General features: G+C 39.3%; 1 protein-coding gene and 1 long non-coding RNA gene across 2 annotated transcripts in view; one reads left to right on the top strand and one right to left on the bottom strand.

Annotated features, from left to right (window-relative positions):
• Positions 1-17946, bottom strand: part of LOC105272692 (procollagen-lysine,2-oxoglutarate 5-dioxygenase 3) — a gene marked incomplete at its 3' end in the record, with an annotated part of 83223 nt that overhangs the window by 54456 nt on the left and 10821 nt on the right.
• On the top strand, positions 4055-5871 carry LOC105272690 (uncharacterized). The gene is made up of 5 exons (XR_892811.1): positions 4055-4386; positions 4706-5083; positions 5154-5321; positions 5403-5725; positions 5808-5871. It is a non-coding gene; the product is annotated as an uncharacterized lncRNA (long non-coding RNA).

Here is a 17946-nt window from a genome sequence, read left to right on the forward strand (position 1 = left end):
TGGCTCTCCATTGAGGGAAAAATAGTTTTAAACGTCCAGCAACTCTGCTTACATTTATCGTCTCGATTGATAAGCACTCCTCGACTTGTGCCTCTTCATCCGAGAGTTCCGATTCAATGTTGATGGTTTCTTGGAGGGGCCCTTGGAGTTTAAAGGCCCAGTGGACGTGCCCTTTTGATATTGGCCTTTTCCGCTTCTTCCATAATCTGTCCATGGCTTCGGTGTAACATTGGGCTTCGTGATGTTTTTTGACGATTTCTCCACCGTCTCTGCTGCTTTTAAAGCTTCTGTCAAAGCTTTACCAAAGAGCAATGATCAGCCTTGTCATTTGAATTTACAGCTATTCTAACCAAAGTATTTAACGTTGGTATTATTACTGCTCTTCTAGTTGATGAGATCTGGTGATGGAGATTAGCCAGTATCCAACTGGAGTCGTTTAGCGCTAATATCATTTGAGTGTAATTAATATTGATCGTTGGCTTCTCGAGAGATTCCTTAGCCTTCAGAGCTACTTGCATTCCAGTCGCTAGCGCTGTCATGGCCGCTGCCAACTGATTTTGAGTGTGGACCTGATAAGAATCTTTCTTCAATATAACCTGACTTAATGCACCTTTAATTTCACGATTTATTGTGGGGGGTTTCAGTAATAGGCAATTCCTTGCAGTGGGATATTTTTTGAGTAACTCTTCGCGAGTTTCTCGTTTCAATCCCTCGTGTAAAAGTATTGTCCATCTTGTTTCAAGCGCTGTATGAATATCTGGACTCAATTCTGACTCATTAGATGGGATTTCTCCCAAGGGGTTTAATAATTCGTTAGTAATTCATGTCTCATCGGCCTTTTGGGTTAGATTCTCGTCAGCATTACCTGCTTGAGATGCCTCGATATTTGCATCATTCCCTTTACCTCTTAGGTTTTCCACGTCTGAGCCCTGTTGATGTCTTGAATCACCCCTTCCTTCAAGTCTGATGGGAGGAGACTTTGATCGGGACACCCTATCGCTGTATTGACTTGAGCTCAAGCTAGGTGAGCGTTCGTACCTGAGACGTATCGTGCCGCGTGGGACACGCTCACCGCCGTATTGGTAATCAGACGCATTGCGTCTTCTTCTCCAAGTTGGAGAATATGATGAATCAGAACTCTCGGCCTCTGAAGATGAATCCCTCCTGGTATGATGCGAGGGCTTGCTAGACCTAACCTCCTTTCCCAATCTACGAAGTTTCCGTAGAATATCCTCCCGACCGCTGCTATCTTCTCGTCGTCTCTTTTTGTAGTGATGACTGCTGCCCTTCCGGGAATTCATTGTGCCGTTGAGAGTAGTCTATTCTATCGCATTTAAATAACAACTCTCGTTTTTGATCAACAAAAATCTTTGGGACTACTTGAAACCGCACAGAAAAACGTAATGAAGACAGAGCCCTAGAGTACCGACCAGGCGACGTATGTGGCACTAGGAGCGGGAAATTTTTTTAATTGTTTGGGAAATCTGTGAGACCATATAGTAAAGCGTTTCTACCATATTTGATCGCGAGGACGAGACAGAGAAGTATAATTGTATTTTTTGCGTTGTACGCAGGATTGTTGTCTTAAGGGGGGGGTTTTAAGTGATGAATAATATCGTAATTTTCTCTTATTCGTCATTGGGTCGCAATTACTGTGGTGTAAAAGAATAGCAGATAATCATCATCAATTAGCCTAAAACTGTTTTACCGTTTTCTTATACATGCTGTAGACATTTATGGAAAAAGTACCGCCACTTTGAATACACATAATATTCTGCAGGTGGTTGATGTGGTGATTAATCTTGGCTGTAGTTTAAGTGAAATGACTGCATTTCCATTTGAAAACTTAGTAGTGAAAATCAAAAGGCATTTGCGATTACCTCACAATACAATTGTTCAATTATGTCGTCGTCTCCATGAGCAAACTATCCTAGATCACGAGGTGGAAATTCATCTTAAGATGGAAATACTTAAAAAAGACCAATCTGGTAGGATCTAAAAAGTCCAGTCTAAAGGATGTTTACTTTCCAAAAAAGCTCCTGATAACGGTGTTATACTACAAAATAAACAAATCATCGTGATTACTGAGATTCGTGATTATGGAAACAGAATAAACATTCAAGGGACAGTTTGGCACAAAAAAGATGTAATGTTTGAAAGCCAAATCAATTCATCCAAATTGGAAATATGGAAACTATATAAAAACCAGCCTGGATTAAACGTTACTGCGGGATTTGATAACATAGAAAGAGGTGAAGCCTCGATCAAAGTTGTGTATAATTTACATGCCAATAATTTCAAGTTTATTTATCATAAAAAAATGATATAAAATTACTAGTCAATTCCATGCTTCAATTGCTCAATTGTTCAATTCATTTTTTTTAATTTGTGAATTATTCAAAATTTTTTTTGAAAATTATAGTTTAAGGCCGGGTGGACTATCTATCGAACGTCGACTTTTCTTTAAATTTTATCTTTTTAAGATAATAACCAGAGTATAAAACATGAAAATTTGGGATCAATTTTGTGTTGCGGGAAGCACTTGAATGGACATGAAAAAATAATTTAAAAAAAAAGCAAAAATTATTGAAGGGCGCTAAAGATCGATATTATTTAAAAGGGATTTACCAAGCTTGCTAAAAAATAATCAAAAACACATAGCTTACTATTGCATCTAGCTGCCACTCAATCTTCTGGAGAGCAATGGTAAGCTGCGTAATTTTTATTATTTTTTTATATACTCGGTAGATCCCTTTTGAACAATACAGCTTTTTAGCGCCCTTCAATAATTTTTCTTCTTTTTTTAAATTATTTTTTTATAATCATTCGAGTAGCTCCCGCAACACAAATTTGATCCTAAATTTCAATGTATTTTAGGCTAAAAAGATAAAATTTAATGAAACGATGACATTCGGTAGAGAGTCCATCCGGGCTTTAAACTTAAGAAAATACGCTTTGGGGAGGCACGAACAACTTTATGTATCATGGTAAATATCTTGAAGAAAACTTCTACAACACCTCGATAAATCACGTAATGAGGAAATTCTGGACAATTCTATTTTATTGTAAGGGTTTATTTCCCGAGATACAAAATTGCTCATTTTTTGTGCTATAGCCTGATTGCTATATTTTATAAATTGTCCGGGTGGTTAACACATGTCCAGAATTCTGGCTTATCCCTTTTCTTCACTAATAAAAATGCACGTACACGGAGAGAAAAGTCCAAGAAAAATTACTGTGCTGAGCACTACAATCGTGGTTCAAAATGCTAGAATACTAGAACTTCTTTGATTCGCAAATAAAAACTACTATCAATACGTCAAATTTTCTTATACATTCCGTAATTAATCATGTGTGGCTCCATAAAAGTTACTAAACAGCACTATAAAATTTGAAGGTCTATCATTTTTTGTTTGAGTTTGAAAGAAAAATTGATAGAAATCCTTCAAAAATTCCTATCCAGATCGGTATTTTTTATTGTGCTCTCTTTTAACTTTTACTGTGCAACACAGCATTTTCTCCAAACATTTTTCAACCCAATATGATGGGTTAGCGATGAACGTCGAATGTTTCCGATTCTTGCCGAAGTTGAATTTAACAATGGTAACTGTTGCGACGACTATGAATTTTTATTTGGCCGATAACGAAGTTTTGCTCGGCCGATGAAGAAATGTTACTACATGGCATAGTAATTTTTCTCAGGCCTGCAGTTTACACCTAGATTCTAAGGCAACACTGTAATTTTTATCGGAATCACAATATAAAATTTCATAGATTTTTCTCTCCGTGTATTCTCTAAGTGGTTGCCGTGGCCAATAGAAGTGTAGACAGTCAGGACTAAGAAATGTCTCCTAAATTTCCAAATACCAGTTATCTCTGAACAATTCACAGATCCATATATATTTGTGTTATCATGCTGGATAAATCATTCACATTGCTTTAAACCGGAAAAATCAAATAACATGAGAAAAATTTCTTTTACCACCTCAACAGAATTTTTTTCACGAATACTTTGATTATTAATATGTTCAAAATTCCATTCACAGATATGGATGATTCTATACGAGTACATGCGAAAGATACTTCCCTCAAGAAGTATTTATTGGTATCATTTCATCTTCGTGATAGACCACCGGATGTTGTGGATGTGGATGTTGTCCTATTAAAATGGGTACTTGCATCAAGAGCAAAGAAGAAACTTCAACGATGAAAAAAACTACAAATGAGCCGAACGTCTGTTGGAGCAAATCAAGCAAGAGGGACACGAGTATGCATTTTCAACAAAGACAGCGCTACAAAACCTCGCTACAAAAGCAGCAGGTTACGAAAGCTTAAGGTCCAATTTGACTGGCCTATTCAGGCACTTCAATTCAGGCAAGCAAAATTGTAAGTTGAATTATATTTCTCTAGTCATCGAAGAATAAGTAAAGGGGTTAATCGTTGTACAGAAATTATTTTTTTTACAATTTTACGGTACACTCAGTCGATAGTAATAAAAGTCATCAATTTCAAATTCACTGCATTCAACTGACAAAATTCGATAATGTCTAAAAACGCAGAAGTTGTAACTTTTACGGCATTGAAAATAACTTATTTCGTTCCCTACACCATTTGATGAAAAATGATTGTCGATAACTTATACCTCCTTCTGATTTTAATGCATTCGATAATGGCCAAATCGCTGACGTATCTTTAACTATCTTAGAAAAGGATTTGATTCCTTCAATGCTAGTGGAAGATATCAACGTTCTGAGAATAAAAATGAGTGAGATGGAGTACGAAACAGCTCAACAGCAACAAACTGCGTGGAATCATTCGAACGGACCTACGCCCAAAAAACAGAAGATAGAAAAATCATTATGCTGCTCCCACAACGGTAATTTTTTAGAAAGAAAACATGAAGAGAATCGATGAAAGATTGATAACTATTGAATGTTGATTCCAATATGCGAATGATGATTTCGTATCAACTGACTTGACGATGCCTAAAAAATTTTACACCGAGCTTCATATTTGTTCTATCGTACTTCTTTAACATTTTGAACAAAAATTGGTCTGTAGTTATCGATGTTTTTTTCATATCGTAAGTATTCAACTCCTTAAAAATAATAAGCAGAAAGCCCTTCAATTCATTTGCTTGATTAATCATTTAGCTACGAGTGATGAAACGATTGAAGTCTTCCAAGTTATCCATCACTACTTGCGATTTCCTCCGAAAATTCATGTCATGAGAGGTTGCCATGCAATATACAGCCATAAAAAAAGGAGTGACAAATTGGCGATGAAGCTGAACCTTCCTCAATTTATGGAGCGTATCACTGGTGAGTTCTAACTCCCAATGTTTTTCATTGTCACCTGTCAGGCAACGAATCCCATTATAACCTTTGTTATCATGTTTGGAGGCACTGATGGCTTCACATCCAGGAATCACTGAGAAGGAAGCAAAGACCGCCATTGGAACAGCGCTACCGCAAGCGAAAGGATAGGATGGTCATCGATCGCAAAAAAAAATATACAAATCTGACGCCTCATCAGTCATTACCATTACCGAGTACAAGTTCAGCAGGATCCAATGACGAACAAGAAATGCGTAATACGAGTAATGAGAGAGTAAAACAGATCGATAATTACTGGGAGAGACTGCAAACGTACAATCCAACTTTATGGATTCACAATACAGAGGAATCATCCGAATCTGAATGGATCTGGAAACAACCTCCAAAAGGTAAATAAATCTCTAGTATTATTTTTTTTCCTCGTTACTAATATCGGAAGGATGTCACCAAAATTTTTTTTTTCCTTTATAGCTAAGCCGGATAGCGTTAGGATGGATTTAGGAGATTGTCAAAAAATGTTAAATACTAAACACGCTCTAATATTAAAAAAGAATTTGAAAATGTATTTTATTTATATAATTTTTAGTGGAAGGCCAAAGTTTAAAAATAATAATAATCAGTCAAACAAAAAAAAAGCATTACATTATTCATTTAAGTGAAATATTCAAGTGAAATAATTAGACGCTTTTCAATGGCCTGCATACAAATTTATTCTGAGCTTGAATTTTTACCCGTACAAAAGGTTGCATTGAAAGCTAGTGGACAAACCGATTGTCAGATTACTAAGCGTCATGAGTTCACCCGAATATATTGTAAACTTGCAACCTAACGTCACCGTTACACCATGCAAGCGAACATTGTGACCAGATGTATTCAAGTTGCAATTTCTGTTTGGGTACTTTTGATCTTTTGGAGAACATGTTGAAGGACGTCACCATCGAACATAGTTGTAGTCCTTGGTGTTCTTACGCTGTGCTGGTTCAAAGGAAAGACGAATCTACTTAATAAAGTTGTTGCGGACACCGCTGTTTACTACGGTTAAAATTTCTATTTAATAAATATAAAAACCTTGTACAACACTAGGTTATAAATAATACAAAGGGACTCGGAAAAACCCTGCACAATGGTGAGAAGTGTTGGAAAACCCAGTCAAAACATCGATTATGTGAGGTTAACGCGATGAAAGTAGACCCCCTGGGGGGGGGGGGGGGGCACTCAAACAGTCATCATCATGCGGGCCTCCGAAGGGTCAAGGAATGACCATCAAAGGACAACACCTGGAAATCACAAAACACTCAGAGGAGGCCATACAAATTGCTCAAAGGCATAACTAAAGAGATTCTTTTGACTTCTTTTCTTCTCTCAATTGAACATGGGGGCACCAATATAAACAACCCTCCAATGGTAAACACAGATGAGAATAGACTCAAAGAAATAAGATGTCGGCAATTCAGAAATGGACTGCCTCAACCATTGGTTTGTCGATATCGACAAAAAAAAAGCAGACCAATAAGGGGGTACATCTGGCGTGAATATCTCCCCCCATTGGTTACAGGGGGTTGGCTTGAACCATGACGTCATCCGCACCCCATACCCAACGAAAGTTATGAGATGGGTTCCAGGAATCGGGACCATCCACCGGATGATTTTTAGTTGTCCAAACAAGGGGACATCTCCATCTTCAAAAAGTCCAGCCCGCCCGACACACCAGTTTTACGGATGAATAATAGTTATCCATTGTCAGGAAGATGACTAGTTTACGAGCTAGGATGTCATCGACACCCCATGCCCAATGAAAATTATGAGATGGCTTCTAGGAATTGGCGCGATTCACCAGATGATTTGTAGTTGTCCAAACAAGGGGACACCTTCATCCTCAAAGGATCCACTCCGCTTGACACGCCAGTTTTCTAATGAACAATAGTTATCCATCGCCAAAGAAGACGTCTAGTTTATGGGCCGTGAGCGTCAGGAAAATACATAAACATCCATGTTTTGACATTAGAAGAACATTAATTAGAGAGAGGCCAAAGATCGATCGTCCTGTCTTTCTCTCAAAACCCTCTCCCACACCTGGGGAAACAGGGGGTGACACTAGAGAGAGGGTACATCGTCCCGAAACATCCCTTTTGAATACATTGTCAAACATATGAAGATACCTCCCTCCATATCTCAAAAAAACGTCGGGTGACTAAGAATCAAAAATCAACGGACGTAGGGGAATCACGCCCGAACAGTATATAAAGGGCGGTTTTTCGCCAGATCCGGCAGTCTAAATTAAATCTTCGACTCCTAATCATCTTCAAGTGGTGTCCTGCTCTTCAACCAGTCGACTCTCCAAGATCAGTCTTCAAGGGGGAAAGTCTGCAGGACCACCCTCTGACGTCACCACTGGGGCACAGTTCGAGCATTTAACTCAACTTCCAACCCCAGATTGAGTGTGCAACTTTAACCAACGAGTCCAAAGTAAAATTTCGACTCTTGGTATTCAACGAGGGGCCTTGCTCATCATTAAAGCTCATCCTTCAAGATCGGTCTGTTGGAAGCCAGCTTTTGCAAGCCCAATTCATCACTGGCCATAGCCTGACTGCACTACTAGTTCACTCGAGCTTCTCAGCCGAGGTTCTCTGCAACCCCAGCAACGACCTGGCAAATCTTTGAGCAATATAACGAGTTCAACCCGAGCTTCTCAGCCGAGGTTTTTCTGCAAGCCAGCTACGACCTGGTGATTTTCTCAGTATTTAACTGAGTTTACCCCGAGCTTCTCAGCCGAGGTTTTCTGCAAGCCCAGCAACGATCTGGCAAATCTTTGAGCAACACAACGAGTTCAACCCGAGCTATCAGCCGAGGTTTCTACACAAGCCAGCAACGAGCTGGTGATTTTCTCAGTATCTGACTGAGTCCAACCCGGGCATCCAGCCCAGGCCATTTCTGCCGAGCACCACAAACCAGCATCTAGATCCAGTTGTCAACCGAGTTTTATTTAAACTCAGATCCACTCTCACCAGCAACACCTCCAGAGTCACCTCATCACCACTACCACCAACGAAGCGTGTTCGAGGATCTTCAGCTCCATCAGCGCTAGAGCATCTAGTACATTTTGGAGTTCTCCGGAATCCGCTACGTAGAGGAGAGCCACCGAGAGATCACCCACTCATCCCTACACCGTAGTTTTCTTCCACCGTAAGTCAGAAAAAACACACCAACAACATATACACTATTCTTACCTACACTTTTTCTGCCCCTATTCCCCGGTTTTTATCTTGGACTTTCTACTATTCTGTATTTTCAAGTGAAGTGTAATAAATTTTAAACTCTATTTAAAGGGAACTCAAGGGTATCTTTGTCTTTGTGTGCTAATTCCTCACTTAGTAACCATTGTGCAGTTCAGTGCTTAGTCCCACGCAATCGGCCCCCCATATTGAGTGAGATCTATAAGATCTTTCCTTCTCCGGACACTACCTGTCGCTACTAGTTACGGTCAAGTTACCTGAAAGGTTCACCTTTTCTCTTATATTTTGGCCTACCTAGTGACCCAGTGTCCGCAACAAAGTCACAACGAACGATTTTACACGGTGTAACATAATAATGTCCATGTTGTTACTCTATGCTCCATGCGTGTCGGTCCGAAATTCACGGCAGAACAGTGGTACTCAACTACCTCTCTCACTTCCCGACGTCTCTCATGCGCTGTTGTCATATCTCAGTCGACTTCTACCACTCACACTAACGCCCCATAATTTTTTTTTTAATTTATTTTTTTTTATTTAAATAGGTCGAGTAAATTTTTTTTTTCCTATTTTCTAGTGTCCAGGAGGGATCCCTGAACTCGTGGTCGGGAGGTATTACACTTATTAAGTTACACCCTGTATACCAATTTCTTCAAAAAAGGAATTATTAATGGACCGAAGGCATTTTATTAGTTTTCTCATATAGATCTTAAAACTGATTATTGGCGAATTGAAATTATCCCCGAGAATAGACTTGGTCCATTTTGACGATATTCTTGTTCTGGTTAGATTGTTCAAAGAACATCTATCAAACCTTCATCGTATTTTCAATAGGCTAGCTTCAGTCAACCACAAAGTCAATTTTAAGAAAAGTTATTTACTGTCTGAGAACAGGATCAATTGTTCCCCAGGAAACAAGGCAGTCACCATTAATTGACCGATCCCGGCAGAGAAAACTTCATTACACAGTGTTCTTGGTCTCTGTTCATACTATCGGCGATACGTAAAAGGTTTTGCTTCTATCGTTACACTTCCCCACAAAATTGTAGATAGCAAAACTCTTTTCATTTCGTCAGAAGACGGCCGCTCAGCCTTCAATAAATTAAAGCATGTCTGGACTCCTCCTATAATGTTATCGACACCTTTACCTAATACCAAAGTAATTCTAAATACTGACAATTCTCAATCTGCCATTGGCGCTACACTTTTTCAATTACAGAGCAATCAAGAAAAGCTCATTGCCTATTACAGCAAATGTCTACCTAATTATTGTATTACGCGAATTCTTGCCTGTCATCAAAGCTGGTGAAACATTTTCTAAATATCACTTCGATAGAAAGTTTCTGATCCATATCAATCATACTGCCTCATGTTATTCCAGAAACCGACCAATCAGATTCCTCGATGGATAGAATTTCTTTCTTGTTAAAACTTTGAAATTTCTTATCGACCTGGACATCGTCATGGCAAAGCTGATGCTCCGTTAACTTGGCCGTTGATTGTGTGCGTCATGTACAAAAGGCAATGCTTCTGAAAATTCGTTTACTAAATTAGTCGTCAGAACTGTGTGTTCAAACAATAACGATCGTGATTGCGTTAACCTTGCCACGTCATTTCGAAAGGTCCACAGAAAACCTTTTTCCGTTACGCTGTCCTCTGGCACCAACAAACTCCAAAAGAAACTTTAATCAAAAGTTAGGCACCAGGTCATTGTTTCGGAAGGACCACCGATCAGAAACGCTTCCAAATTTAGGTTCCATGGCTTCAGTAGGTCGTTCCGTAGGGACTTAAATTTTCTTGGAAAAAAATGAAATAGAACATGTCTGAGAGTTCTCGGAATGAAGAAATCAAATTAGTCCAATTACATATCCCCAAAATTGGTCCAGATCCAATTCGATAGAAAAGAAAATGAACAATGGTAAATCTATGCTCTAGGTCCACCAAAAATAATAATTATTGTAATAATAATTTATCTGATGAAAAACCCATCCGTATCTTCCCACATAAATTGAAGTGAGAAGAGAAGAAGAAACTACAAAAAGATGAATACATCGAAAAGCAGTCTAGAGGAAAACTCTGTTGTCTCCGAAAATTCTCGAACCTCCCCTCCTCCTGCTGTCGCTGCTGACACGAGAAGTGAGTTATATCATACATGTTTTTGTAAAAAAATGCGCCAAGCACATATTTCGATGGGGTTCATTTGAAAAAGAAGAAATTGGAAAAAAAAACTTGAAACAACAATTACTAAAAAATTGAAGCCACAATTATTGAAATTTGAAAAAAATACACAAATAAAAAAAGACGCCAAGCTGATTGAATTCACCAGTGGGGAAAGCTGGTGATGATAGGAGTCCATAAAGCGTTTTGAGTTCTTCTCTATGAATGTCTTGACTAAGACGAGTCCCATAATATCTGGTAGGCGGAAAAAATATCCCCGGAAAAAATAGCCCACACACCCAAAACGTGTTAAAACCCACCCAATTCGATAGACCATAGGAAAATTAGAGCCCCTGAAAAAAGAGACAACGAAAATAATAATTGAATTTAAAAAAAATTGAATTGAGCGAGTTTTAACACGTTTTGAATGGGTGGGATATTTTTTCTTGGGATATTTTTTCCGGGATTCATAATATCGTACAAAGGACATCGCAATCAAACCGACTACTCGACTCAAGTCGGAAGGGGTAAAAAGGAGATCGTGAATCAAAAAATTATTCAGCAATATGGTCAGGATCAACGTACTTGGCGCGGTTTTTCCTGATAACCTAGCCTATTTGGATATGCGATCTTTCCTTTTTTCGTTATAAGCTGCCCGTGAAACTTGACATGAGCAATGCTAACCTGGATGGCACTGCTGACTGAGAAGTTTCCCGTGAGAACATTTCATCCCTATGCATCAACTGTGGAACATAGTTGAATCGAAGGAGCTTTCTTAGTCCGATGGTCTGCTCATCAAGATTATCAAACTCATAGGCCTTTTCATGATAACTAGATGGAACTTTCAGTTGAATTTTTCGCTTTGTTGATTCCCCTAGAATTCCCAGACTGAAGGACAGTTCGTGTAATTGAGGAAAGTACTCTATTATCGCTACTTCTAAAGAAAAACTGGTGAGTTTCGAAAAAACCGCGCCAAGTACGTTGATCCTGACCATATTGCTGAATAATTTTGTGATTCACAATGCCCTTTTTACACCTTTCGACTTGAGTCGAATAGTCGATTTGATTACGATGTCCTTTGTAGGATATTATGGGACTCGTCTTAGTCAAGACATTCATAGAGAAGAACTCAAAAAGCTTTATGGACTCCTATCATCACCAGCTTTCCCCACTGGTGAATTCAATGAGCTTGTGTTGCGGACGCCGCAGTCACTACGGTTAAGATTTCTTATAGATATTCGGAAAACTTGGTGTAACCACAAAAAAAGGGAGCTTTGGAAAATCCCATACAATAGCAAGGAATGTCGCTATGACCGGCCTAAATGCTGATTATGCGAAGTGACCACAATAAAATAGACCACCTAGCAGGTATTCAAGTGGCCGTCATTATGACCTGAAAGGCGTTAAGGAGTGACCATCAAGGCGACAACACCTGGAAACCACGAATCATCTAAAAAGAAGCCACACAATTGCTGAAAGGCGCAGCTAAGGAGATCCTTTTCACTCCATTGAATTTTGGGGGCCAATAACTTGAACAACCCTCCAATGGTAACCGCAGATGGGAGCTGCCCCAAAGAATTAAAAATGTCGGCAATTCAGAGATGGACCACCTCAGCCACGGGTTTGCCGATATCGACAAAGGAAAAGGCAGGCCAGTAGGGGGTACATCTGCTCCGAGTGCCTCCCCCCATTGGTTACAGGGGGTTGGCCGGGACCATGACGTCACCTGCACCCCATACCTAACAAAAGTTATGAGATGGCTTCCAGGAATTGGCACAATTCACCAGATGATTTCTTGTTGTCCAAACAAGGGGACATCTCCAGCCTCAAAAGGTCCACTCCATTTGACACGCGAGGCTTCTAATGAACAATAGTTACCCATCGCCAGAAGAGCTGTCAAATTTATAGGCCATGAACGTTAAAAAGATGCGTAAACATGCCACTTTTAACATTAGAAGAACATTAATTAGAGAGAGGGCAATGCACGCTCGTCCCGTCTTTCTCTCAAAAACTTCTCCCGCACCTGGGGAAATGGGGGTAGCATCGGGGTGAGGGTACATTGCCCAGAAATATCCCTTTTGAATACATTGTTAATCATATGAAGATTCCTCCCACCATACCTCAAAAAACGTTGGATGACGAAATCTCAAAATTCTAACGGCTGTAGGGAAATCACGCCCGAACAGCATATAAAGGGCGGTTTTTCACCAAATAAAGTCAGTCTAAATTAAATCTTCGACTCGTGATCTTCAAGTGGTATCCTGCTCGTCATCCGGTTCAACCCTCCAGGCCCAGTCTTCAGGAGAGCAACTATGCAGGACCACCCTCTGACGTCACCACTGGGGCACAGTCCGAGCGTACAACTCGACTCTTCTTGCAACCCCAGATCGAGTGGGCAGCTTTAAATCAGTACCAACGAGTCCAAAGTAAAATTTCGACTCTTGGTCATTAACAAGGGGCCCTGTTCATTAATAAAGCTGACCCTTCCATATCCGTCTGTTGGGAAGCAGCTCTGCAGCATTGCCCACTCTCATCGCTACTACATAGAGTGGACAGCTCCATTTTCTTCACTACGTCAGATCGACGAGTGTTCTTCAAGGGAGGCAAGCCAGCCGGCCCCGTTACAAATTCTTGATTTTCTACGAGGGGCCCTGCTCATCAACAAGCTGACCCTTCAAGATCCGTCTGTTGTGAAGCAGCTCCGCAGCATCGCCCACTTTCATCTGTATCGAGTAGACAACTCGATTTTCTACATTGCGTCAGATCGATCGCATTTCTGGAAGCCAGCACCGACCTGGTAAATCACTCAGCGTACAACTGAGTTCATCCCGAGCGTTTAGCCACGGATATATTTTGCAAGCCAGCGCCGACCTGGTAAATTTGCTCAGCGTACAACTGAGCTCATCCTGAGTATACAACTCAGGGAATCCTCTCGTCAAGCCAGCACCGACCTGGTGAATTACGCAGCGTACAGCTGAGTCTACCCCGAGTGTCCAGCTCCGGGATTTCTCCACACCTAGCAACATTAAAAGCTAGGGGACAACCAAGTTCTGCCTGAGTGAACAACTCAGGCCCACAGACACCCCCCAACGCCTCCGGGGTCGTATCATCATCATCACCAGCGCCAGAGAGGCGTGTTTGGGCAGCTTTCAACTCCATCAGTGCTAGAGGATCTAGCATACTTTTGGAGTCCCTCCGGAATCCGCTGCGAAGGGGAAACACGAAGAAACCACCCGTTCCCTGTTGCCGTTTAATCTCAACAACCGTAAGTAAATCACACCAACAACATTTACGCTATTCCCTCCTACACTCTTTTCCTACCTACATCTGGTTTTTATCTTGGACTTTCTTCTATTCTGTATACCGAGTGAAATAAATTTAAATTCTATTTGAAGGGAAAGTTAAGGGTATCTTTCTCTTTGTGTGCTAATTCCTCATATTATACCCATTTTGTACTTCAGTGCTTAGTCCCACGCAATCGGTCCCCACTAAGTGAGATTTATAAGATCCTTTCTCCTTCGGACACTACCTGTCGTGACCAGTTACGGTCAACTCGTCAGAAGGGTTCACCTTTTACCCGATATTTTGAACTGCCTAGTGACCCAGTGTCCGTAACACTTGGCGTCTTTTTTTATGTATGTATTTTTTTCAAATTTCAATAATTGTGGCTTCAATTTTTTAGTAATTGTTATTTCAAGTTTTTTTCCAAATTCTTTTTTTTCCAATGAACCACATCGAAATATTTGCTTGGCGCATTTTTTTACAAAAACATGTTTTTGTTTTTGTTTATGGGGGGATTTCAAGCATTTTTTCAAAATTATAAATTTGCAGATATCGAAATGAGTGAATAAATTTGTAATTTCTTTCAGGAAATGCAACCTCACGTGCAGAATCGTAGCCATCCACTTAGGCTTTACAATTTAATCAAATTGAGTAACTATCCAAGCAAATTATTGAATCAATTACCCGATACTTCTGTCAATTATTGTTTAATAATTGTTTTAATATCCATTGAAATGAAAGAAATTCAAGAAAACAGGGACAAATAACTTGAATTGTAGTTTCCTTTAAAGACAACTGTATTAGTATTTAGTATTGAGGAATGTAGCTTTAGACAGAGCAGTTTAAATATGCATCCAGGTTACAGTCCATCCAAAAATTTCACAAACATTAAATTAATACGGTCCCGCTAACTTTAAAATGATCCTTTCTCGGGGTGTCTTAATTCAAATCCAATTCTGCCTTGACTGCTCTGAATTTTCATTGCTATTCGTCTACTGTGTTTCGAAGAGATGTGGACCAGTCTTACCTTCAATGGAAGCAATTTTTCTAGAGGTACATTGATATTCTCTCTTCGAAATTTAATGCCCATCAGTATTTCCAAATACATTGATTTCAAAATCCCCCAATTCCAATCGCAATTTCCTTACAATACGCAATGAAACTCTCATTGAGACACACCGTGATTTTTTCATGGCATCTCGGCCACATTGTCTTCATTTCATTTAGTGATGTTCTTTTCTGGTGCAAAAGATTGAAAATTGGTGAATGCAACGGTCCTCAAGAGAAGTGAAGCTCGGCATGGTATAAATTTTTCTAAGTGTTATATTTTTTTTTTCATTTTTCATCATAAAAAGTACAGCTACGCCATGCATGGATATTGAAATAAGTTGTCGAGCAACTAACGCCCCAACCGCAATTTAATTTTGAATAATGAAGCTGATACAGAGAATTTGTCAATTTACCCAGTTTTTTTAATGTATTTTTTCTCATTCCTAACAAAATCGAAGCACTGCCAGAATATTTATCAATTGAATTCAATGATGCAGCTATAGATCTGTAGATGCAGATAATCTCTCCAAGTGGAAGTAAAAACGAAAAAGGAAAGAAAAACGAGGGGAAAATAAATGTTATACAATTTTACTCATTCAACAGATATTTTCTACAGTTCTTTAAATTCGATGGGTCGTTGATACTTATCGTTAAAATTTTTCAATTACACATTATAAAATATTAGACTTTTCTTTCTACTCCTGTTTGAATATATTCTCCTATCCTTCCTCCATTTTATGATCCAATGATTTTTTCAAGCGTTCACATATCATGTGGAGTATAAATAATATACAATCGGCCAATTAAGTTCGTAAAAAACTTGAAATTCCATCCTGTGCTTCTCAAATACGGATGCAACTTCAAGCCTTTTACAAACTTAATTGTCCGATTGTACATATTTATATTTGCATCTCCTAAATATTCCCCTGAACCACTCACATGCACAAGCAATATAAATCTGCATTTAGGAACCATTGAACTTCAATCTTTGTTCTAACATTTTGTTATTCACTTAATCATGCATATCTACTGATAACTCCGCCATATTGGATTGTTCCGTGGGCTCTGCGTCAGGCGTGAGTTTGAAAATCAGCTGTTCCGAATGATATTTACATGGTGAGTGCATCATTTTGTGGTCTGGGATAGGATTGGAGCAATATTTCATCCATAAAAAGACAAGTGATTAAATTACTTGTCATTTCCGTAGCATTGCTTTCCTACTCTGCTATCGTGGATTTCTCCTTCGTATGGAGAATTTTCCATCATTTTTAGTAGCCGAAACTCTATTTTAATTGGAATTTAGTTTATATCAAGTAACAACCAAGTGAGCTTCAGTTAAACACGAATCGTCAGCTCCGTTACTATGGGCTTCTATGCATGCGGAGTATAAAAAATACGTGTTTCCCTTCAGAAAATTGAGCCAATGTTTTTTTTTCGTTACAGGGTTTTTGAGAACAAGCCTCCCGTCAGAAAATTGGAATCCAACTACTCAATAACAGAATTCAAGATTCATGATTCATTTGATTCAATATTGTTTGCTTTACAAGATTCATCCTGCAAATTTTTAGCGAAAAAAAGGCATCCCACTTTTTTTATAGCTGATAAAATTTCTCATAAAAAACCTTTGTGTAAAATGGAAATAAATATGGGCTGCTTTTCACCAACAACAAAAAATGAATCGGGAAAATCCGGAAATGATCGTGGCCCATCGGTCAACGGTCATCAGCAAATCATCAAAAGCAAAATCACCCCCCTCAACGTTTTTCTGTTCGTATCTACCAGTGAACGCGATAGCATCAATATCAACTCCGTCAACTCAACGAAATTCAACGAAGCTCAACGAGTAAATTCACCTAATTATTCAACAATTAACTCAACAAACTTAACTTGTACATCAACAAAAATCAACGTGTAAATCATTGTAAAAACCGCATTGAGATTGCCCACGCGTTTTAATAAATAGATAATCGTTGTGTGTGATAATTTCCGCAAGTTAGTACATTTTACAAATTCAACCCGTTTTTCCTGAATTTCTCCCGATCCACCCTACTCAACTGTTACCTCAACAAACAACCTTTTCTGAGAATCTTCCTTAAAATCCTTCGTTATCGAGAAAATCAATTAACAATGCAGCATTTACAATTTCATTGGATTGTTCATCTTGAACAACAATTTATCGGTAGATAAATTACTTGGACCTTTTATGAGTTGTAGTATGCAAAATTTCAGAAAATGTTTTGAGTACCATATATAATTCAAAACTGAGAAAAAAATTACTCCAATGTCTAGTTCAGGTTCACCAAACCATTCTGGATGTTTTATACTTGATTCGATGGGTTTCCGTCACCTAAGTAAGGATCTCGTCATCTTTTTATCCGGAAACAATTACTATAAGAGATATGACATTTAATACACTGCTCTCTGCGTTATCCAGGGCCACTGCGAGTACGACACACAGTACGATGGATTTATCAAATAGTTCTGAGCAGTTCACTAAAACTCTGAACTCACCTCTCGCGACCATCTGCCATCGCTGACCGAACACAGCGAGTGACTTGTTCACCGCTGGCTTTCTGTAGCTATTCAAAATATTGAATTTAATATCACTCATCGCGCCAAGAGCGGCAGCAGAGGGGGGGTAGTAATGTCAGCGACAACAGAGTTTACGTGAGGACTATTTCGCGATGTATTTCACTCCTTGTTGTTTCTCACTATCTTCTGTCGTCTTGTTTTTGGTAATCCATGTCTGGGTCTGGATCAATCAGTGTATGAGCTGATTCTCATGAAGATTTAGTTCTCTGTTACAGCTCCACTGACGCATTATCTATAACGCTGGGACCGACGTGCGGTGGCCGTGCGGTTAGAGCGTAGGGGGTTGGCACATGAGATTC

The sequence above is a fragment of the Fopius arisanus genome, unplaced genomic scaffold, assembly GCF_000806365.1.
Source record: "Fopius arisanus strain USDA-PBARC FA_bdor unplaced genomic scaffold, ASM80636v1 scaffold00239, whole genome shotgun sequence".
Lineage (NCBI taxonomy): Eukaryota > Metazoa > Arthropoda > Insecta > Hymenoptera > Braconidae > Fopius > Fopius arisanus.